This window comes from Phyllobates terribilis, unplaced genomic scaffold (assembly GCF_046119375.1).
Source record: "Phyllobates terribilis strain yellow unplaced genomic scaffold, ASM4611937v1 Scaffold_1__5_contigs__length_1240528914, whole genome shotgun sequence".
NCBI classification, from domain to species: domain Eukaryota; kingdom Metazoa; phylum Chordata; class Amphibia; order Anura; family Dendrobatidae; genus Phyllobates; species Phyllobates terribilis.
Genome location: NW_027362761.1, coordinates 519,414,403 through 519,438,453, shown reverse-complemented (window position 1 = coordinate 519,438,453; position 24,051 = coordinate 519,414,403). Strand labels below are relative to the sequence as shown.

Genomic DNA, 24,051 nt, shown 5'->3' with positions numbered 1-24,051 from the left:
GTAAAATAGGCTGGATGTGAAGTCTGTGTATAGCCAGTGGGCTGATTTGTTCTCATATTTAGCTCATATGTCTTCACAGTTTCTATCCTGCACTTATTTCTACTTCATGTTTTTCCACTCTTTTATAAAGCCTGTTTTCTCTGTTCTCCCTGACACTATAAAAGCTTTCTCCCCTCTCCACACTGTGGGGATCTGTGTACAAGCTCCTCTCTGGTGCTATCTCTAAGGGCTCAAGCACAATACAACCAATTATATTGGACGACTGCTATCCGAGGTTTTCACGGACAGCACTCATAGCCCTGTTATTCTATGTGACTGTGCCCAAGTCTCATTTTTTACTTGGACTGAACGGTCCAAGGAAAATAACATAGGTGGCATGTCCGATTTTCATCTGAGTGTCAGATCAAAATACACAATGCAAGTCTATGAGACAGTGGAAAACATTGGACCGCACTCGGATGACATCAGAGTGCAGTCCGATTTTTCATGGACAGACATAATGGTGCTCTCCAGCTACGAGACAAACTATTCACACTCTGACCAGAAAAATCATACCATGAAACAAATTTTCTATAATGTTGCCAGTTTTTGAAAAAAAGGAAATTTAAAGTGACAAAACAACGTGACTAGAGATCATGTCAATAAACTCAAAATGACGTTCCCCTGTCTCTGCCATCAAGATAACAACACTTCCTGCGATCACAGATTCTACACTGTGCGCAGAATTATTAGGCAAATGAGTATTTTGATCACATGATACTTTTTATACATGTTGTCCTACTCCAAGCTGCATAGGCTTGAGAGCCAACTACCAATTAAGTAAATCTGGGGATGTGCATCTCTGTAATGAGGAGGGGTGTTGACTAATGACATCAACACCCTATATAAGGTGTGCTTAATTATTAGGCAACTTCCTTTCCTTTGGCAAAATGGGTCAGAAGAGAGATTTGACGGGCTCTGAAAAGTCCAAAATTGTGAGATGTCTTGCAGAGGGATGCAGCAGTCTTGAAATTTCCAAACTTTTGAAGCGTGATCACCGAACAATCAAGCGTTTCATGGAAAATAGCCAACAAGGTCGCAAGAAGCGTGTTAGCCAAAAAAGGCGCAAAATAACTGCCCATGAATTGAGGAAAATCAAGCGTGAAGCTGCCAAGATGCCATTCGCCACCAGTTTTACCATATTTCAGAGCTGCAACGTTACTGGAGTATCAAAAAGCACAAGGTGTGCGATACTCAGGGACATGGCCAAGGTAAAGAAGGAAGGCTGAAAAACGACCACCTATGAACAAGAAACATAAGATAAAACATCAAGAATGGGCCAAGAAATATCTTAAGACTGATTTTTCAAAGGTTTTATGGACTGATGAAATGAGAGTGACTCTTGATGGGCCAGATGGATGGGCCAGAGGCTGGATCAGTAAAGGGCAGAGAGCTCCACTCCGAATCAGATGCCAGCAAGGTGGAGGTGGGGTACTGGTATGGGCTAGTATCATCAAAGATGAACTTGTGGGACCTTTTCGGGTTGAGGATGGAATGAAGCTCAACTCCCAGACCTACTGCCAGTTTCTGGAAGACAACTTCTTCAAGCAGTGGTACAGGAAGAAGTCGGTATCGTTCAAGAAAAACATGATTTTCATGCAGGACAATGCTCCATCACATGCATCCAACTACTCCACAGCGTGGCTGGCCAGTAAAGGTCTAAAAGAAGAAAAAATAATGACATGGCCCCCTTGTTCACCTGATCTGAACCCCATAGAGAACCTGTGGTCCATCATAAAATGTGAGATCTATAGGGAGGGAAAACAGTACACCTCTCGTAGCAGTGTCTGGGAGGCTGTGGTGGCTGCTGCATGCAATGTTGATCGAAAACAGATCAAGCAACTGACAGAATCTATGGATGGAAGGCTGCTGAGTGTCATCATAAAGAAAGGTGGCTATATTGATCACTAATTTTTTTGGTTTTTGTTTTTGCATGTCAGAAATGTTTATTTCTAAATTTTGTGCACTGATATTGGTTTACCTGGTGAAAATAAACAAGTGAGATGGGATTATATTTGGTTTTTATTAAGCTGCCTAATAATTCTGCACAGTAATAGTTACCTGCCCAAACAGATATCCTCCTAAGATAGCCAAATCTAAAAAAAAAACAATCCAACTTCCAAAAATATTAAGCTTGGATATTTATGAATCTTTTGGGTTGATTGAGAACATAGTTGTTGATCAATAATAAAAATAATTCTCTAAAATACAACTTGCCTAATAATTCAGGACACAGTGTAGTTTCATAAGTCAACTACCAAATTCATTTGAATGAGGCCGACATGCAATACCAAACGCAAACTGTTGGCAAAAGTGGCGCTGTTTCTGGAAAACAAAAAGAATGCAGACCCTTTTTTTCTAGTGTCATACGGCCCCTTTAACTTCTATCATAGAAAAGGTTTCTAATGATCCTAAAATAACAATCTCAGTAAGTAAATGTCAGAGACGGCAGTACATTGTGTAGTGTTCACTTGTCCTTATGATTATCAGATCTCCATTGGCTGCTTTGTGTTGAAGTTGGCACAGAACCCACGATTCTGGAATGAACAGGCTGGCGGAACACGCTTCTTTACTACCAGGATAAAGATTTTTTTAATTTTCTACACAACAATGACATTCACAAAACAAGTAAGAATGAGCCTCTTTATCTAAGTGCTGTCGTGTTTACTCATGTTAGAGCATGTTCACACGCTCAGTATTTGGTCAGTATTTTAAATCAGCATTTGTAAGCCAAAACCAGGAGTGGAACAAGCAGAGGAAAAGTATAAGGCTATGTTCACACATTGCGTTTTTGCTGAGTTTTTTTTCCGCAGGCAAAACCTGATCTCCTGGCAGTAAAAAAGCAGCTTCAAAAAAGCAGTTTTTGCTGCGTTTTTTTTGCTGCATATTTGCTGCGTTTTTTGCTGCATTTTTATTGTCTCTCATGCATGATGATACAATTTAGTGCCCCCCCAAAAAAGATGATGCAACTTGTGAAGATCCGGGGTCTTCCGTGGGCGTAATACTACTCAGACAACACAGGGTGAAGGTAAAACGGCGTGGCAATACTTTATTGAACCACAAAGCGGACAAAACATTCAGTTTTATACAAATACTGGTCTGTTCTTCTTGACCAACCACAGAAATACACATACATTTACAAGTCAACACAAAGATAATAGTATATTTCTCTTGGATTAATAAATCTAAACGTCTGGCTGATTAAGATTATAGGCTGTATCATCACACAACTTCACTAAGGTTTTGGCACCAAAAACGCAGCAAAACCTGATGCCTGCGTTTTTTGCTGCGTTTTTGCACTATCCATTGCTTTCTATGGGGTGAAAAAATGCCGCAAAAACGCTGAAAGAAGTGACATGCTGCAGTTTGCAAAAAGGCAGCAGTTTTCCAAATCAGTCAGGAAAAAAAACCAATGTGTGTGCATGTGATTTCTAAAATCTCATAGCTTTTGCTGGTACTGTAAAACGCAGCTTAAAATTTGCATTAAAAAACGCAGCAAAAATGCAATGTGTGAACATAACCTAATAGAAACACGTCACCACTTCTGCATTTTTTACCCACTCCTGGTTTTGGCTTACAAATACTGATCCACACTAGGAAATATGTCACCACAAATCCTTCATCGAGACCAGTTCAGTGTTACTCTACATGCAAACTTTCTTTTTACTTTACTCTTATTGATTTCAGTTATATTTTGTCTTTTTTTTATCCATTCATGTCCAAAACTGCTTACAAAATTTTGACAGTCGCACTTGGAAAGAGACAAACGATAAAAGTTTATCTACAATTGGCTGTCGGGCAAGTGGCCATACAAAGTTTCTATGGGGAGAGAGGAAAAATGTAGTTTATCTCATAGATAACAAAAGGGTCGGGAGTTAGAATTCAAGTTGTTTGATCATTCTCTACCTTATCATCATCTGTCGTGTGAGAGTCGGCAGGTCCCCATACACATTATATGGTAGGCCAATTCCACCAATGTAAGCTGGTTTGGATGACTTTAATCCAATGTGTATGGGGCAACGTAGCTGTGTAACCATCACCTACTATGCGTATAGCAGGCTAATAGCAGCGTTAAGCTACGCAAAACAGCCATCACCTACATAAAATTGCAAAAATTTAAAGGCCTTATTTTGTTATTTTTGTGTCTAACAGGCAGGTATTTGCTAACTATCTGCCTGTTCTTCCCGGGGACGATCTGTGCTAGCTCAATTTCATGTTACCTCTTGTCAACAGAGCAGCTCTTCCAATCTGTTCTATCAATGAGGTGACACTGAAGACGTCTTGCTGATTGACAGCCGGCTCCCCGCAGTTAGACAGCAGGGAGCTGACTGTCAATCAGCACGACATTGGTAGGGACGCCTTATCAACTGAGTAGATTGGAAGCGAAGTCACTGCTCTGTCTACGTCAACGGAAGCAGAAGAATCGCCAACAGGAGCGGTCTGTGCAGGTAGAAATCATTCCTGGGCAGAACAGACAGATACAGTTGTCCGCAACTACCTTCCTGTTAGCTCTTAGCCCCACACGCAAAAAAAATCAATAAACTTCCGAGATAACCCTTTTAATTTCTACATATGACTGGAGAAAATCTCTCTCTCTAAAGACCCTTTTCATGTGGCGATCATTGGCCTATGGAAATATTCAGCAGTCCGTCGACGAGTGAGCAAATGTGGCCTAAAAAATAATTGTTGTCAGGAGCACATTTTAAAGAAGTGGCCATCGACCTGGTAAATCATTGATCAGACTGTAGAATAGAACCTCAGTTTAGTAGTAAAGTTATTCAACCTTTTATCTGCTGTTAAATGTTGTACATTGTAGAGAAAGGAGATGTTTTGACTTTCTATCTTCAGGAGCGCACCGCTCCCCTTCCTACCGGCTCTCTGCTTGTTGGAGAGAGGTGTGCTTCTGAAGATTCGCAGCTGGAGCTGGCAGTATGGTTGGGCTGCTGGCCCGGACTGAGCATCGCAGCTACCCCGTACAACATGAGATAAGCGCGTGGACGTCGGGACTGGCTGGTCCCAGTGATAGTGGCACTCGTTACACAGTACTGATAATGTCCCAATGGGTCTCCGACCTTTCAGGTATCAGTGAGGCAGGTGAGAGGAACCGGAGGACATGATAGTGCCAGTAAATGTACAGCAGTGCCACTAAATCCAGATCACTTGAGTGCCATGGTCGTGTATATTTCCCTCCTGTTTATATAGGATAGTAAGGAGCATGGGTCCAATGGGAGAAAGTAACAACGCGAGAGTGCTTTTGTAGCCCATATGTGGCAAAATTTGCAAATTGTCTCCAGGGAAATTTAGAAGTGCAGCACATGTAATGGATCAAGAATATCTTTGGGCACACGACCTTTTTATAAACCCTTTTTTATAGCTAACAAGAGTTAGACCCTTAAAATGGGGTAACACATGAAATAGTTGTAACTGTGTGCGTGAAGGTGAGGGAGTGGGGCGCGAAGAACCAGGGAGGGCAGATAGGGGGAAGAACCCAGACCTAAGGCTTCGAAGGGGCAAAATTGCTAGAAGCAGGGACATTAAGGGAGGCGCCTGCAGCACAGAGATTAGAGAGGAACCTGGAGCAAATAAAACAATAAGACAATGGGTTAATTTACAGCCATCGTCCCCCCAAAATGTAGTCACTAAGTGGCTAAAGTGTGTAATGTAATGTAATGGCTAAGCAGACCGTGTATAAAAGTCATCTGCATCCACAACACACATGGAAACGTGATGTCCCTTGAGTCTTTGAAAAACCTCCCGTCAGTAGAATTTGCCTTTGCGGAGTTGATGAGCTAATTGTCGCAAAGCGTAATTAAGTGGCACAGATTACGATGTCGTTCAGTTGAAGGATAAAAGTCACGGCTCCCACAATGGCGAATCAGGAATGTATCTTGGTAATCCACTCTTTAAGTTCTGTAAGAACGGGGCTATCCTTAGAGCCGGCACATGGCTCTTCCCGTGCCTGTTATGTAACCAGCAGAAACACTATAGTAGAGGACTTGAAAAAATCCAGAGGAAGCACGAATCTATAGATTTTAAGAAATGGAATTCGGCTTTTAACAAAATGTTCTAGTTTAAATCTATACAGAGAGGTGAGTAATTTTGCAAAAAATAATTGACTGTTTTTGAGTTATTTGAGTATTTTAAGGCTAGGGTCACACGACCGTATTTCTCTCCGATCAGAGTGTGAACCGATTTTCTTGGAGCTTGAGAAAAAAAAAGTTTTTCAATATTCTTTATATTATCAGTCCGTGAAAATCAGACCGCACTCGGATGGCATCTGTGTGCGTTCAGATTTTTGGGTGAAGGCAAATTGTGCACGCTGTAATTTTTTCCTCGGATCGAATAAGTCTGAGGAAAAAATTGGACATGTTCACAACCCTATAGAATAACATGGGGACAAGTGCTCTCCATCAAATCAACAGATAGCACTCGTCTGATTTTTATGGTCGCTTATTTAAGTTATTTGAGATTATTTTATACATTTATTTCATCCAAAATTCTGATACTTTTTCTTGGAAACAAACAGAGTTTTTGCCTTCATCCTGCTGTCAATCCAATCAGTTATAGCTGTGTAAAGCTATGTTCACATACAGAATTTTTGCTGCATTTTTTCCACAGCCAAAACCTGCTCTCTTATCAGTAAAACAATGCATTAAAAAGGCCCGTTATGCTGCGTTTTTTCTGCATTTTTTGTGGCGTTTTCACAGCATCTTTGTCCCTTTTTATTCAGCATTTTTTGGATGCTGATTACATGTGTGATTTGTCTACACTACATGCTTGATAAAGATAGCTTTAGTCACCAAAAACGATTCAAAAACACCACGAAAATGGACTAAAAAACGTTTGTTGTTGGGTTTTTCTCATTGCTTTCTATGAGTGAAAAAACTGCAAAAATGCTTTAAAAATTGACATTCTGCAGATTTTAAAAATTCTGCTTTTTTATGCAAAAATGTATGCTTTATTAAAAACTGTTCTTTTTTTACAGTATCAGCTAAAGCTATGAGATTTCAGAAATCCTTCCTGAAATTGAGAACTGTAGCATTTTTTGAAAATGCTGGAAAAATTGCCACAAAAACACCACAAAACAGGAGTTTTGAACACAGTTTTTACTGCCAAGAAAGGAGGAAAAACACAGCAAAATGCTGCGTGTGTACATAGCCAAAAGGTGGCCATAAAACTTAGATAAGTGTTGGCAGAACAGCTATTCCTCCAAACACCTCCAGACACATGCACGCTCAGCTTGGCCAAGAGTGAATGCAATCTCAATGGGGAGAGTCGGGACATCACGATACCGTACACATTAGATGATCGATTAGTTCTACCAAGATTGTGAAGTTCGACTGTCATTCATATGGCTACCCTACTGTCAGCAGAACTCCAGCTATGCCCAACTCTCTGGAAACAGAACAGCAGAAAAAAAATATCAAAATTTATATTTAGACTCGAATTCAAAGACTCAAAATCAGAATGACAGTCAAGATTTCCTTAAAGTAGCTAAAAACTGTCTTTCTTGGGTCTAGACTCTACAGTTTATGATCTCATTTATTTTCCTACTTAAATCCTAATCTAAAATTGTGTTTAAGCAAGGAGGCACCTCATTAAAATCTCTCCTAACGTAAATGGATCGCCTATGTTCATGGATCCTCTCTTGGCTTAGATGTTATGGTTGCAATCACTTCATAGTCACCACATGGTTAAGATATTATTTTGAGGATCACCTCCTGGTTTCAACAATTATCCTGCAGAGTCAGCATATGATTTAGATGTTGTCCTGAGGATCACCTCATAGAGGACTGGATTATCTTGGAGATCACATTGCGGTCCTGAGGATTCACCCAAGGTTCGAAGGTTATCGTAAGAATCAGCTCATGCTTCACATGTTATATGAGAAGTCATCTGATGGTTCAGACATAATTCTAGTGATCTCCTTAACGAGTACCTATTGCCAATCTGAGACCACGTTTTTTATTTAATAAGAGTGGGCAGACCCAGATTGTTAATGTCACGCAATGTGTGATAAAGACTTAGTGCAACACAGAGGGAAAGGGAGCCCAGACACTAGGGAAAAGCGGGAGTGGAGACCTCCTAGTCTGGTCTAGTGTCACTCTGTCTCAACTACAGTCCCTATATTGGCTCTTCACCAATCGCCGCACGCGTGCCTCGCCCTGACTTTCCCTGGCGTATGACTAAGGCTAGGGAATGGAGGAGATGAGCACTAGTCGATCTCCACTAAACTCTATAGACAACAAGGGTAGACAAACAGGGGGGAATAGCTTAGCTTTAGACGACTCCAAACAAATGCGCACACGGCCTCAAGCTCCAGAGAGGACGAAGTACTGCTCTTGCTAAAGCCTCACAAGTAGTAATGAATATCGCTGGCACCTCCCTCTCAGACACCCTGGTATTTATACACCCAGGCCAGGGAGCTAATTAGCCAGAGGGAGGTAGCCACTGGGTCCGAGAGACAGCCAGCCTCTAGGTAGATGTTTGTAATGCCAAACGTAGAGATCTCCTGAAACCAACTGCAGGGCGACTGTCTGTCACCTCTGACACAGTGACAGTTAATACATGATATTTAAAGTAATCACCAAAGTCCCTCAGAAGGTTTCCCAACGTTCTCCGAAAGGGCCCGACTTTCTAGCAAAAGTTGGGCCTCAACTATGGGGTTTTAAGATCTGAGACCGCTCTCCCAGTGAAAACCTGTGTACTTTACTAAAATGTTAATGGACAAAACCTAGGATAATACCAAAATTAGCAAATACCCTGTAGTAAGTAAATAAATAGTAATAGTACATCGAAATAATATAGAGTACTTCGTTGCTCTGCCCCCGTCTACTTTGAGGTCTGCTGACACATAGTGAGGTGAACTACAAGAGTTAGGGACAATCCCGATTGGGTACACCGTGTCGTGGTGGGATAGCTTTTATGCTTTTTTGATCAAAATAGTGTTAACTAAGCACCCCATGTTATTTACATGTACTATTACTATTTATTTAATTACTGCAGGGTATTTGCTCAATTTGATTTTATTATTCTAAGTTTTGTCTTTTTAATGGTCACAGTGTGAACGTGCACCTACACATTGCACTTATTACAACATATATTCTGGATCATTTATTTGGTTTTGTTATAATGTTAATGGATGTGAATGATGTTACCATTCAGTAAAATTGTCTTATAATATGCGGCAGCACCCGGGTAGTGCAAAGAGATCTCGCTCTTTTGCTATGAGAGCGGCCATGAAGGACTGTGGGATCCCACTCTGCATGACGGGATTCTATAACCCAGACGTTCAAGCCCTACTTTTGCTAGAACGTCAGGCCCTTTCGAGGCGCATTAGGGAGCCTTCTGAGGGATTTTGCTAATACATGAGCTTTAAAAAAATGAAAATAAAAATGGACAGCCCCCAAATTGGTGAGAGGTGCGCATTAATTCAGACATCTGTGAAACACGATCCAAGTACACACTGTGAAACTCGCACCTGCCGTGGGTCACCTACATCTAATTAGGCTGTTACGTTCTGATCAGGAGACCCACAGAGTGTCCGGACATCATGGTCCATACTCAGACTGTGTTTCCCAGATGTCTGAACTCAGTCTAAGGCTACGGCCCCACTATCAGTATTTGGTCAGTATTCGGTCAGTATTTTTTCTCAGGAGTGGGAGCCAAAACCAGGAGTGGGTGATAAATGCAGAATTGGTGGCTTGTTTCTATTATACCTTTTCTCTCATGGTTCTTCACCTGATTTTGGCTCCCACTCTTGAGAAAACATACTGACCGAATACTGACCAAATACTGATAGTGGGGCTGTGGCCTAAGTCAGAGTCTAGTCAGAGGAGAGTTGGAGATCAGCTGAAGGACAGTCAGAAAACATGCGAGGGAATTATTTCCCCTGTGACCTGTTACTTCCCTGTACCCGGAGGATAGTCCCCCATAACGTGGATGGGAATACAGGCATCTTACAGAACAATGAAGGTTAGAGGGAGCAGGGATGTTGGGGTCCTCTGGGGAATCCCACCCTAGTGGGATGGAGAAAACTCCGTTGTGTCAGCCTGGACAGCAGGATAGGCTCTGACCGCACTCGCTGCTTATTACGCCTCAAATGTGCCGTTTTCCTGCATCCATTGCCATGTTCCTGTCTTTGGAACTTTGTTACCTAAACATGGTGTACCATCTACGGCTGTGAACCTTTTTGGCTCCTGTTGCAGTAAAAGTTAATCTGTTTTACTGTTACAACAGCCTCCTGACTCTCCTGTCTCCCTCCACCACCCCAAACCCACGGGGAACGCCACCAACCACCACCACTAGAGAGGGAACAGTGATGCTGGCGTTAACTCCCGCACACCCATAGATGTGTCTATTTTCACTGCACTGGAGCGCCAAGCACCGGGCACGGCCACCACCCCCCCATGTGACTGCAAGAAGGATCCAACCCATCTGTGCTCCAGGTGTCACAAAAGGTTATGTACACCTTGGCACAGAAATTTTTTTTGTGTTCATTTGTTTCAAAAATACAAAGTTAAGCAACTTTTTAAAAAGTCTTTCTTCATTAACAAAATTCCACTATTTTGCTGCTATAGAGTATCTATTAGTTCTTTATCTGGCTGAGTGATCTGCAAAACTAATACAAATCCGTTGGCCCCGGCTTAGCTCTTCCCCTTCCATCTTGCATTGTTATAGATAACAGAAGAGACAGGGAGCGGATTGTACACAGAATTCCATAGTGAGACGAGAAAGCAGCTACAGTCTCTGAGAGGGCAGAGAAAGAGAGGAAAGCAGGTGAAGAGAAAATTAAAAGCAGGATATACGGTAAGCTATACTGATATACGAGATAATGAAAATGGCAGAACTGTGAATACTTACTGTACTCCATACCAGTCTATACTACTAAGAAAGACACTCCCACAAAAAAAGAAAAATCTGAAATTTTGATTAGGCTACAAACTGCATATCATAAGATCTAAAAATTAATGAAGGAATAAGATGACTGAAATTGACTGCAATTTTATTAACTAAATGTAACCACTAACAAAATTTATAATTTTCCATGTCAAAGGTAGCCATAGCCTTTTTATCTTAAATGGTTGCACATTTGTATTCAGTCAAATCTCCAAACACCTAAAAGCAGCCATTTTACTGCATAAATTGCATAATGAATATCCCTTCTATGGTCTGGTTTGTGACAGTCCTGTGAAAAAATATAGGAATCTTGGTACTTGAGTGTATATGATTATTTTTATATTTTGTAACTAGAATTAAAGGGAACATGTCATGTAAAAAACAATATTAACCTGCAGCTATGGGGTTAATCTGCAGGTTAATAGAGTTCTGAAGCTCCCCTGCGCCTCTACTGAGAGCCCCATTGCTGGGAGGAAATGAATTTCATTCCTGCTGGCAGCCTTGGGGTTTCAGTCATAGGGGTACGGCCGGCGTGGCTTCAGTCACCGATCAGTGCATAGTGAGGGATAGCTGTAAGCGCGACCCCAGCACTGACTGACAGCTGGTCCGACACAGACTGCCGGGTGGAGTAAAGTTCATTTCCTCCAGGCAGCGGGGCTCTCAGTGCAGGCGCCGGGTAGCTTCAGAATGCTATTAACCTGCAGATTAACCCCATATCTACAGGTTAATAGCGTTTTTTTATATGACAATTTCCCTTTAACTATGTAAGGTCATGTAAATATGCATGTGCCCATACGGTAGGCAGTATAAATCTATAGGATAATAGTACAGTATATAATCACTATATTGTCAATTATATGAGTAAAATGATGAACCTAGTGTATGATCAGTAAAAAACTGTCAATTTTTTTAATTAACAGCCCATTCACAAATACACAGGCTGATTTAGTTCAGTAATGTTCGAAGGACTAAGTGTGGGGAGCCCTGTATACCGACAGCTGCTGCTGCGTATACTCCGTTCTCTGTCAGGCAGCCATATCTTAATGTGCATCTGAATAAACAGTAGAACATTCCTGTAGCTCGGGGGAGACGGGATGACTATCCCTCCACTAATTAGCTTATACATTATGCCTTGTGGGGGATTTATCATTTCTTACAGCACAAACATTGACATAATAAAAATATTTCACAAGCTCAGGTTATGAAAGCCCATGATAAGCCACTCACCGCCATCATGGAAGGCAAATAACAAATTCTGGAGAGCTAAATGCTCTTTTAGAATACTGCATTGTGTCGTTCCTCTGTTATTCCTCCTGGAAATGTGTGAAGAACTTTATATATGAGTGTCATCATAAGGCATGGTACATAAAAGGGGTTGTCCAGCTTTAAGCTACAAGTCTGCAGTCACACTATGTGACTGCTGACTTGTGAATCCTCATATCACGCGGTGAGGATTCTCCTGCGCTGGGAGCCGGGCACGTGACCAGACGTACATGATTTGCATACATGCGGTCACATGCCGACTAGAGGGGCGCAGCCTCGCTCAATACATGTGTATTGCGGAAGACTGGACACAGTCTAGTCAAAATGTGGCTGGAAGTATGTAAACCGCATACTTGCAGTCATATGACCGCCGCTCCCGAAGAATCCTTACAGCGCGATATGAGGATTCACAAGTCTGCAGTCACATAGGGTGACTGCAGACTTTGACCTTAAAGGGGTATTCCCATCTCCAAGATCCTATCCCAATACGTAGTAGGTGTAATAATAATAATATTAGCAAATTCCTCCAATTAGAATTGTAGTATAGTTCTTCTAATTCGCTGATTACCCCATGTGCAGGGCATTACAGTAGCTTAGGTATCTATGGTTACGACCACTCATATAGTGACAGTTAGCTGTTAGAAGAAAAGAATCAGCTGTTGAAAATCCAATGTGCCAGATCCATCTCTCCCTCAACATCATCTGCTGAGGAGAGTTATCAGGACCCCATGCACATTAGACTGCTGGCTGATTCTGTTGTTAATGGTGGGTTTGGCTGACTTTGAAGAGTATGCGGACCTTTGGGTGGAGGCCAGATGCACCGGCGGACAGAGACAGAAGAGGACCCCTGAGCAAGAACAATATATTGGAGCATTGGTATTTTAACTGCTTAAATATGAGCCGTCATCAGGTCACAAATAAACAGTTTTGCTCTCATTTTATTCCTGCTGCTCCCTTATTATATAAGGTTCCAGAGATATCGGTCTTTTAATTTTGTGATAATTTTTATGGTCTTATCCAAGGGGATATGACTCAAAAGATCATCTGGGACATGTCCTTATACGTCTCTATATTATTACTCTTTGAGCCACAGTCCCTTTTAAAAACTGTAAAAAACGGAATTAAATAAAGTCCATATTTCTGGGACCATATAAAAAAAAATTGAAAACCAGAATGCTCAGGGGAGTAGCAGGTAAAAATTTTGACCAAAAAATAGCTCCTTTTGATTTGGTGACAAGTCCTTTTTAATAGGTAGGAGAAATTGAAAAATGTTTTGTACTCGGGATATAAGGTTTGGTTGTGTTAGTTTTCTAGGTTTGTTATGAATAAGTTGAATGATAAAAATATATTTATTCATGATTACTACCATATCTGTTCCAATAGGACAGAAATATCACTAGGATAACTAAAGCCATACAGAATTAATACACAGCGAAAGTTGATCAATGCATAAGGTAATAATTCAGAAGTGTAAATTTCACAAAGTATCTGAGAATAAATTTATCCAGAGAAGTCCGAGCCAGGATGCTCGATGCCCTGCAGCTCAATCCAACCATTCATTGGTAAGAACAGCATTTATTGTTAAGTCTTTAATAACATATTTTATAATTTCATCAAGAAAATTAGATATACAGTGGGTACGGAAAGTATTCAGACCACTTTAAATTTTTCACTCTTTGTTTCATTGCAGCCATTTGGTAAATTCTAAAAAGTTCATTTTTTTCTCATTAAAGTACACTCTGCACCCCATCTTGACTGAAAAATAAAAACAGAAATGTAGACATTTTTGCAAATTTATTAAAAAAGAAAAACTGAACTATCACATGGTCAATAAAAAGTGATCATAATAATTGTAAAAAAAAAGTTATGGCTCAAAAATGAAAAATCGCCCAGCCCTTCAAGAAGGCATCAAAATAGCTTAGGGAAACTTATAACCCATGCAAAGCTCCCTGTGTAATAATATATACAAATAGTGGCACCTACTGGAGATAGCAATCCTGGAAGTCAATATCAACTCATGAAAGAGACTTGTCACAGGATAAAAGACAAAATCAGAATCTTCTCCAAAAGGAAAAGAACTCCAAATACAAACTGCTGTTCCGGTATTCTTGCCTCTCATCAGTGCAATTTAGGAGATTAGTTGGCTGGATGAGAGGCCTTCGATGGATGGCTAAAGGGTAATGTTTCTCCTTAAGCACAGTGACAAAAAGACCATACAATGCTCTTTGGGAAATAGAGAATCCCCCCCCCAAAAAATAATTGTGACAAGGAGTTTGTATGTTCTCCCTGTGTTTGTGTGGGTTTCCTTCGGGTTCTCCGGTTTCCTCCCACACTCCAAAGACATACTGATAGGGAATGTAGATTGTGATCCCCAATGGGGACAGTGATGATTATGTATGTAAAGTGCTGTGGAATTAATGGCACTATATAAGTGGGTAAAATAAATAAATAAACATCAAATTCTTTATTATGGAGGCAGTCTACACTAGTTGTAATGCAGAATACCTCCGCCATACAGTACTGAAGATTAAAACGCAAATTTACGGTATATTTACTGTAAATTTCTTAATTAAGAGCAGGTTTGCTTTTCATTTCATCTAACAATATGTTTATGGATTGTGGAAAGAACCAGATCCAGGGTAACGAGGTGAGGACTGTGCAATCGTATCATCCTGATCAGAACTGCTTACTATGACTGCACAGAGAAGCATTGTACCCAGGGTTACATTATTCTTCATTGTCAATATCATGTGCTCTCAGAGGCTGCACAGTTTATAGCAGGTGACAAGTGATGAAAGGCAAACACCAGCGCGGATAAACTGCGAGCTGAAGCCGCTCTGATGTCGCTGGATCATCACTTCCATATTATGTCACCATCACGCATCATACAGCAATGGTCGTCACAGTATGGTGCTCCCGCTATTCAGAAAACACAACCCCCAGAGGGTCGGCATGAAGGGACTTGTAATCGTACAGCAGCCGTAAGGTCACAGGTTGCCTAACACTGCTGTATACTATTCTTTAATTGTGCCAGATAATATTCTGTGAAAGGGAAGGTAGAATAAACTTCTCATTTTGTTTGTGAAAAATTGCAAATTCTATACTTGGGGAATCCAACTAACGGCTATGACTTCACCTGCACTTTACAGTTTATCTATATCACACTGTTATGTCAACTATATTCATTAACACAGCTCTACCCCAAGGTGATCAAGGCCCAATTGGCCTCAGACCTCCAACATTAATAACATCATATGTGTCGCCCCCCCCCTCCCCTCCAAAAAAACCCCAAAACTTTAAACCATCTCCCAGGCAGCTTATTATGAACTTGAACCATAGTGTGGAAAATAATGTTCTTCAAGTACTGTGTGACACTGTTATATGCTCAGTATACAGTGGGTATAGAAAGTATTCATACCCCCTTTACATTTTTCACTCTTTGTTTCATTGCAGCCATTTGGTAAATTTTAAACAGTTCATTTTTTTTCTCATTAAAGTCCACTCTGCACCCCATCTTGACTGAAAAAAAACAAATGTAGAAATATTTGCTACATTTATTAAAAAAGAAAAAATATCACATGGTCATAAGTATTCAGACTCTTTGCTCAGTATTGAGTAGAAGCACCCTTTTGAGCTAGTACAGCCATGAGTCTTCTTGGGAATGATGCAACAAGTTTTTCACACCTGGATTTGGGGATCCTCTGCCATTCTTCCTTGCAGATCCTCTCCAGTTCCGTCTGGTTGGATGGTGAACGTTGGTGGACTGCCATTTTCAGGTCTCTCCAGAGATGCTCAATTGGGTTTAGGTCAGGGCTCTGGCTGGGCCAGTCAAGAATGGTCACAGAGTTGTTCTGAAGCCACTCCTTTGTTATTTTAGCTGTGTGCTTAGGGTCATTGTCTTGTCGGAAGGTGAACCTTTGGCAAAGTCTGAGGTCCAGAGCACTCTGGGAGAGGTTTTCATCCAGGATATCTCTGTACTTGGCCGCATTCATGTTTCCTTCAATTGCAACCAGTCGTCCTGTCCCTGCAGCTGAAAACCCCCCCTATAGTATGATGCTGCCACCACCATGTTTCACTGTTGGGATTGTATTGGGCAGGTGATGAGCAGTGCCTAGTTTTCTCCACACATACCTCTTAGAATTATCACCAAAAAGTTATATCTTCATCTCATCAGACCAGAGAATCTTATTTCTCATAGTATGGGAGTCCTTCACGGGTTTTTGAGCAAACTCTATGAGGGCTTTCTTATGTCTTGCATTGAGGAGAGGCTTCCGTCGGGCCACTCTGCCATAAAGGCCCGACTGGTGGAGGGCTGCAGTGATAGTTGACTTTGTGGAACTTTCTCCCATCTCCCTACTGCATCTCTGGAGCTCAGCCACAGTGATTTTGGGGTTCTCCTTTACCTCTCTCACCAAGGCTCTTCTCCCACGATTGCTCTGTTTGGCTGGACGGCCAGGTCTAGGAAGACTTCTGGTGGTCCAAAACTTCTTCCATTTAAGGATTATGGAGGCCACTGTGCTCTTAGGAAGCTTGAGTAATGCAGAAATTCTTTTGTAACCTTGGCCAGATCTGTGCCTTGCCACAACTCTGTCTCTGAGCTCCTTGGGCAGTTCCTTTGAGCTCATGATTCTCATTTGGTCTGACATGCACTGTGAGCTGTGAGATCTTATATAGACAGGTGTGTGCCTTTCCAAATCAAGTCCTATCAGTTTAATTAAACACAGCTGGACTCCAATGAAGGATTAGAACCATCTCAAGGAGGATCACAAGGAAATGGACAGCATCTGACTTAAATATGAGTGTCTGAGCAAAGGATCTGAATACTTATGACCATGTGATATTTCAGTTTTTCTTTTTTAATAAATTTGTAAAAATGTCTACATTTCTGTTTTTTTTCAGTCAAGATGGGGTGCAGAGTGTACTTTAATGAGAAAAAAAAATGAACTTTTTAGAATTTACCAAATGGCTGCAATGAAACAAAGAGTGAAAAATTTAAAGGGGTCTGAATACTTTCTGTACCCACTGTATATCACTGCTGTATGGCAGTATTAGGCCACGTTGAGTATTTGGTCCGTATTTTACTTCTGTATTTGTAAGATAAAACAAGGAGTGGAGCAAATCAGAGGAAAAGTATAATTGAAACATGTCACCACTCTTACATTTTTCACCCACTCCTTGTTTTAGCTTACAAATACTGAGGTAAAAAACTTACCAAATACTCAACGTGTGAACGTGGGCACTCCAAGGTACCATTGCTCATAACAAAACTGTACAGGGCTATTTGATTTTTTTCCCCAAAATGAAAAATGGATTAAGTACTAGTGAACAGAAATGTAGGAATTGGCATTATGACAATGAATTGACTCTTGTGGATATAATGTGGATTATTTTGGTGGTATTTTTGAGTTTGATTAACTGCATGTCTGTTCTAAAAAGCTTCTAACCTGCTTTTCCGCACTTGTTTGTAATGTTTTGTCCACACTTATGTTACAGGCTCTTCTGTGTTACCCTCTGCAATTTCATCAGATTTGAAGGCAGCATTATTCTTGCCTTCAATATGATGGAACCATTACACATCAATAGAGGTCGGTCTGATGCCATTCAGATCTTGCTGCCTTCCTTTCATTTCATACAGAAAAAGGGGTCCAGGTTTGGACCCTCCAAAGCTAATTTTGCAGAGGATTAGCATGTAAGTCTTTGGCTCTACAGCAGGGATGTCAAACTCAAACACACAGATGGCCAAAATAAAAAACTTGGAACAAAGTTGTGGGCCGTATACAGTGTAATAGGCCCCACATAGTCCTCCATACAGTATAATGGGCCCCACATAGTCCTCCATACAGTATAATGGGCCCCACATAGTCCTCCATACAGTATAATGGGCCCCACATAGTCCTCCATACAGTATAATGGGCCCCACATAGTCCCCCATACAGTATAATGGGCCCCACATAGTCCTCCATACAGAATAATGGGCCCCACAAAGTCATCCATACAGAATAATGGGCCCCACAAAGTCCTCCATACAGAATAATGGGCCCCACATAGTCCTCCATACAGTATAATGGGCCCCACATAGTCCTCCATACAGAGTAATGGGCCCCACATAGTCCTCCATACAGTATAATGGGCCCCACATAGTCCTCCATACAGAATAATGGGCCGACATAGCTTTCCAGACTGCATAATGGGCCTCACATAGTCCTCCATACAGAATAATGGACCGACATAGCTTTCAAGACTGTATAATGGGCCGCACATAGTCATCCATACAGTATAATGGCCCCACATAGTCATCCATACAAAATAATGGGCCTCACATAGTCCTCCATACAGAATAATGGGCCCCACATAGTCCTCTATACAGAATAATGGGCCCCACATAGTCCTCCATACTGTATAATGGCCCCACATAGTGCTCCATACAGAATAATGGGCCCCACATAGTCCTCCATACTGTATAATGGCCCCACATAGTCCTCCATACAGAATATTGGCCCCACATAGTCCTCCATACAGTATAATGGCGCCACATTGGGGTGGTGGTTCAGGTGTCGCAGGCCAAATATAATCACCCTGAGTGCCAGATTTGGCCCATGGGCCAGAGTTTGACATGCATGCTCTAGAGCAAAGGCCATACTTGGGCTATCCATGTGATCACTGAGACTTCACCGTCACCTCCCTGACTCTTCCATATAAACCCCACCCGCAAAACTTACACTTACCCCTTTGCAAATTGTCGTGAACATAAATCATAGCATGGGATCTAATATTCCTTAGGTGCTATACAGTGATATAATCAGTGCACTGCATGGCATTGTTATGGGTTCAATATCATGATTTAGAGGCACTCCAATGCATCATTGTTTGCAATTTTTATGGAAATGATAATACTATTTTGCCTATTTCTTTAGTTCTCAAAAATGAGAACGAAATCCAATATTAGAGATGATACTTGTAGAAAATTCCCATTAAGACATTTGGTTGAATGTTGTTTATAAGAGGTGGACCTGCCAGACTTCCGACGTGTTTCGATACTTGATTATAGGATATGTTCACATTTGAGTTCAAGACTGAGAAGAGCCAATTGCGGCAGATTTGACTTCTAGGATAACTGCTATTCTTATAATCAATGTGACGGATCCTTGATGGACCCCAATATAAGTCAACAGAGGTCTATTGGCCACAATTGGGATGCCACAACCATTCTTTTAACCCGTGCAGATGAATGAAGGGTGATGAGTATGGGAAACCCTTTTAAGCAGATTTAATTCCACTTATATGATAAAGTCTGTAGCCATCTAGCAAAACCAGGATTGTGTTACGTATCGGGATATGTACATGTTATAAACGTCTATATACATATGTATTCCAGAAGAACTTAATTCTTACATAGAAAGCTGCACTCCGTAGACGAAGCCTTATTCATTCTTACATGTCCTGCAGATGTCAGGGGCTACACAGACCACATACATGTATATACTTCATGTGATGGGCATGCAGTTCTATATACATCTGCCTTGTCCAGGGGTGCGCAGAACACAAAACAGAAGAACCCATGCTTACTTCGCCCAAGTTAGTCGTATCCTGGACCATCCCTCCAACACCTTCCCAGAGGATGACCGACAGCCTTTTATTGATTAATATATCATCTTTGCAGAGACCTATAACAATTAAATGCGCTGAACCGCTAATCCTTCCTATATATCTACTACGTCAACAGCTCAGAGACTACGGTGAAGGGAAATATAAAAAAAACAACCCATATAATATGACATATACCCAGCGCGTTTCATGGACATATTCCGCAGGGATCACAGACATAAGCAGCAATCTGCATAGAGATAAAGCAAGAACTGTCGAATGTCGTTACCTTCTGTTGCTACATTGCTGGTGGTCTGTGGAGCCGGGGGTCTTGAGCAGGCAGTGCTTTATGTAACCACCAACAAGCACGAATGCTTCATGTGTCGTCGTTGTTGTTGCTGATGCTTTTCCTAATATTCTGTACCAGGGCAGCTGTTTTCCAATTTGCACAGCCATCCATTCTAGAAAAACAGGGAGGATCTCTCTGAATGGGAATGGTGTGTTAGCAAGAAGGAGGGTGGCTGACCGCAGACCCTCATCCCCCTGAGGCTGTGTTTGTGGTGGGAGGTGGAGGAGCTGGGACTATAGCTATGGCAACTAGAAGGAATTAGCAAATCTAATGCTTTCTATTTCAGGTAGAAACTAAGGTGGCTTTCGGGTCCTGAGATGTATTATCTCTGCAGATCCTATTAGTTTTACCTTCTCTTTTCGTGCAGTTTGTTATGTAACAAGCAGATGTATAATTGCAAGCAGTTTTTTATTTTTCCTTTGCTTCTTGCCTCCAGGATTTTTGCTGAAAGTAGTTTCTTGATACAATATAAGAACTTGAACGGACGGAGAAGGTTTCAAATTAAATTCCCTTTCAATATGTTCAATATTTTGATCTGATTTCCATAGTATTTTTTACTGGGGGGAGGGGTAGGGTATTTCGGGAAACACCGAAGAGCAATTTTAATGTTGGGTAATAAGACAGGGCAGATCTTGCCTTTGGAACGAAATTCCAAATGTTTTGAGCCCCTGCCCTATTTTTGCAGAGCGGACATACCATCGGTGCAGTCTGCACCCAAGTCTACTTCCAAAGCAGATGGAAGTATACATTATGATGACTTATTGGACTACAAAGGGCCCATGTATTGTTCTAGCCAGGGATGGACATATCATTGGCACAACCTGTGCAGCCACACAGGCGCCCAAGAGGTAAGGGGGCTATTTCCACCTCCAAAATATATAGAATTGTGCATTATGATGATCTATTGGACTGAAACGGGCACATTTCTGTCTGTGTTAGCAAGTGGTTATAGCTCAGAGGCCTTCTTCTGTCTGTGTCCACTAGTGGTTCTAGCCCAGGAGCTTTCTTCTTTCTGTGTCCACCAGTGGTTCTAGACCAAGAGCCTTCTTCTGTCTGTGTTCACCAGTGGTTCTAGCCCAGGGGCCTTCTTCTGTCTGTGTACACCAGTGGTTCTAATCCAGGAGCCTTCTTCTGTCTGTGTCCACCAGAGGTTCTAGCCCAGGAGCTTTCTTCTGTCTGTGTCCACTAGTGGTTCTAGCCCAGGAGCCTTCTTCTGTCTGTGTCCACCAGTGGTTTTAATCCAGGAGCCTTCTTCTGTCTTTCTCCACCAGTGGTTCTAATCCAGGAGCCTTCTTCTGTCTGTGTCCACCAGTGGTTCTAATCCAGGAGCCTTCTTCTGTCTTTCTCCACCAGTGGTTCTAATCCAGGAGCCTTCTTCTGTCTTTGTCCACCAGTGGTTCTAATCCAGGAGCCTTCTTCTGTCTTTCTACACCAGTGGTTCTAATCCAGGAGACTTCTTCGGCCTGTGTCCACCAGCGGTTCTAATCCAGGAGCCTTCTTCTGCCTGTGTCCACCAGCGGTTCTAATCCAGGAGCCTTCTTCTGTCTTTGTCCACCAGTGGTTCTAATCCAGGAGCCTTCTTCTGTCTGTGTCCACCAGAGGTTCTAGCCCAGGAGCCTTCTTCTATCTGTGTCCACCAGCGGTTCTAGACCAGGGGCCTTCTTCTGCGTCCACCAGTGGTTTTAGCACATGGGATCCTCTTCTGTCTGGGCCTGCTGCTGTATACATTATTTATCAGAGATTTCAGAACTTTTTTTTTTTTTTATAAAAGATCAACTCAAACCAGGCAGATTCATCAATAGTGAATTCTCTGATAATAAAGATTTTTTGTGTCGCATTGGGGTAGAGAGAAGCACAGTTTTGGTATGGGGCACCAGTATTACTAACAGACATTTTTTTTTATCCTGGTGGCAGTTTTTCAAACCCCAGCATGTGGTTGTGCCAATTTTTATGACGGTTTTCATGAATTTTGACCTGGACTAAGTGCTAAATCTATCTTTAAAAAAACTGTTATGTGGAATTTTTTGTTCATTTATTTAAGAACTAAACTAATACTTACCAAGATTTAAAACGCATTTTCACAGTCCTGTGATCATTGGAGTGCATATTAGCCTTATTAACCTAATGTTTTGCTGTAGGTTTTTCCCAGTCATGTTCAGATTTCCTCGATTTACCTTTTTTTGGTGCAGCTTGCTGCATAGGATGTCTGTTGATCTTTTTTTGTTTTTCTTTTGGAAAAACAGCGCTACTCTTGTCCATGGGTTGTGTCTGGCATTGCAGCTGACATAACTTTACATGAGCTTCTACTGACAATACATAGTGGGACAGATTTACTAATCCGATCAAAGTTTTAGAAAGCTAGACTAGACAGTCTTAAAGGTAACCTGTCAGATCTGATAACGCTATGATCCTGCAGTTGTGGGGTTAATCTGCAGGTTAATACCATAAGGAAGGTGTCCGGTTGCAGTGCTGAAAGTGTGGTACATGGGAGAAAATGAACTTTATTCTTCCCGTGAGATGCTGGCTTTCAGTCATACAGGTATGCCGGCATGGCTACAGTCACTGCTCACAGCATTGTGAGCAGCAGCTGTAAGTATGCTCCGACACTGACAGCTCGCTTTGCAGCGTGGAGGCGGCTGTCAGTCAAAGTGCTGGGGCATGCTTACAGCCGGCACGCCTGTATGACTGAAAGCCGGAGGCTCCCAAGAAGAATAAAGTTAATTTTCTCCGTGCTGAGCACCTTCCTGTCACTATTAACCTGCAGATTAACCCTATATCTGCAGGTTAATAGCATTATTCGAACCTTTAAAATATGCCTAATTTATCACAGTGTCTCTTGCAGTTTGATAAATGTGATGCTTCTTTAGACTATGTAATTTAAAAGGGAATATGTCACTACATTTTTGCTACACCATCAGAGTAAAATTATGTAGGGGCAGAAACCTTGATTTCAGCGCTGTGTCACTTACTGGGCTGCTTGTTGCAGTTCTGATAAAATCACTGTTTTATCTGCTGCAGAACTAGCAGTGCTCTTGACGCGCCCCCTGGGCCGTGTGTGGGGGAATACCTGGAGCCGGGTCTCTGTGTAATGCTGGGGGTTGTAGTCTCCGTGGCGGCGACCCGGTCCCGTGGCTCAGGGTGGTCAAACCAGTGGCGGATCTGTTTACTTGGTTTTTAATGCTGAAATGTCCGACTACGCCACCCGTGGATTGCGGTCACTGAGAACCGCTGCTGCGGGGCAAACCGCTGAGGCTGATGTTGTGTGCGCAGCAGAGGGTAGTATAACTCCCCACGGGAGGAGTATAGCCTCAGGGCAGCATGTGTAGATGGTGAGGGTTGTGGTGCATGGGCTTATAAAGAGCAGGTTCCTCCCCTCCCTGGACTGAGGCAGGAGGCGTTGCATGCAACAGTGCTCCTGACCAGGAAAACCCATGCTCGCTCTCAGACATGGTATTTCTACCACTGTGGCAACCGGACCCCCTGGGGTGCCACATTCCCCCCTGGTAAATTTTAGTACTCCGGGACTAAACACATTTTATGAAAACATACATAACAGGGTATAAGCAATAACACATCAACATATGTACAAGGAGTTCAGTCTTTATAGGTCACGGCGCTTCCGTAACCAGGTGTCCATGTCACCCAAGATGTATTTTGAGGGACCCGTCCCAAACCCTCAACGTAGGCCCTGGGGTGGCTACAGGGCATAGATGATCCGGAGTTGGACCACGTCTTCAGCCACCTCCACGGGTTTTTGTTCTGTGGTCTGGCACAAAAGGGGGCACTTTACAGGTGCAACTATTTACAAGGTACAGTTCCGGTTATTCATTGTCCATAACCTGTCAGTCCATAAACCCTGTCGGGTAACTTGAGAAACATAATTATTATTCATGCAACAAACATAAAACATTTCAACA

The 24,051-nt window shown here is 42.0% G+C and overlaps 1 protein-coding gene across 1 annotated transcript in view; it reads right to left on the bottom strand.

Moving 5' to 3' along the window:
* Positions 1-20,360, bottom strand: part of NIM1K (NIM1 serine/threonine protein kinase) — an 82,149-nt gene extending 61,789 nt beyond the window's left edge. The window contains exon 1 of the mRNA XM_073680294.1: positions 20,075-20,360. The gene's annotated coding sequence lies outside the window, so the exon portion shown is untranslated. The remainder of the gene's footprint in view (positions 1-20,074) is intronic.
* Positions 20,361-24,051: the final 3,691 nt, after the last annotated feature.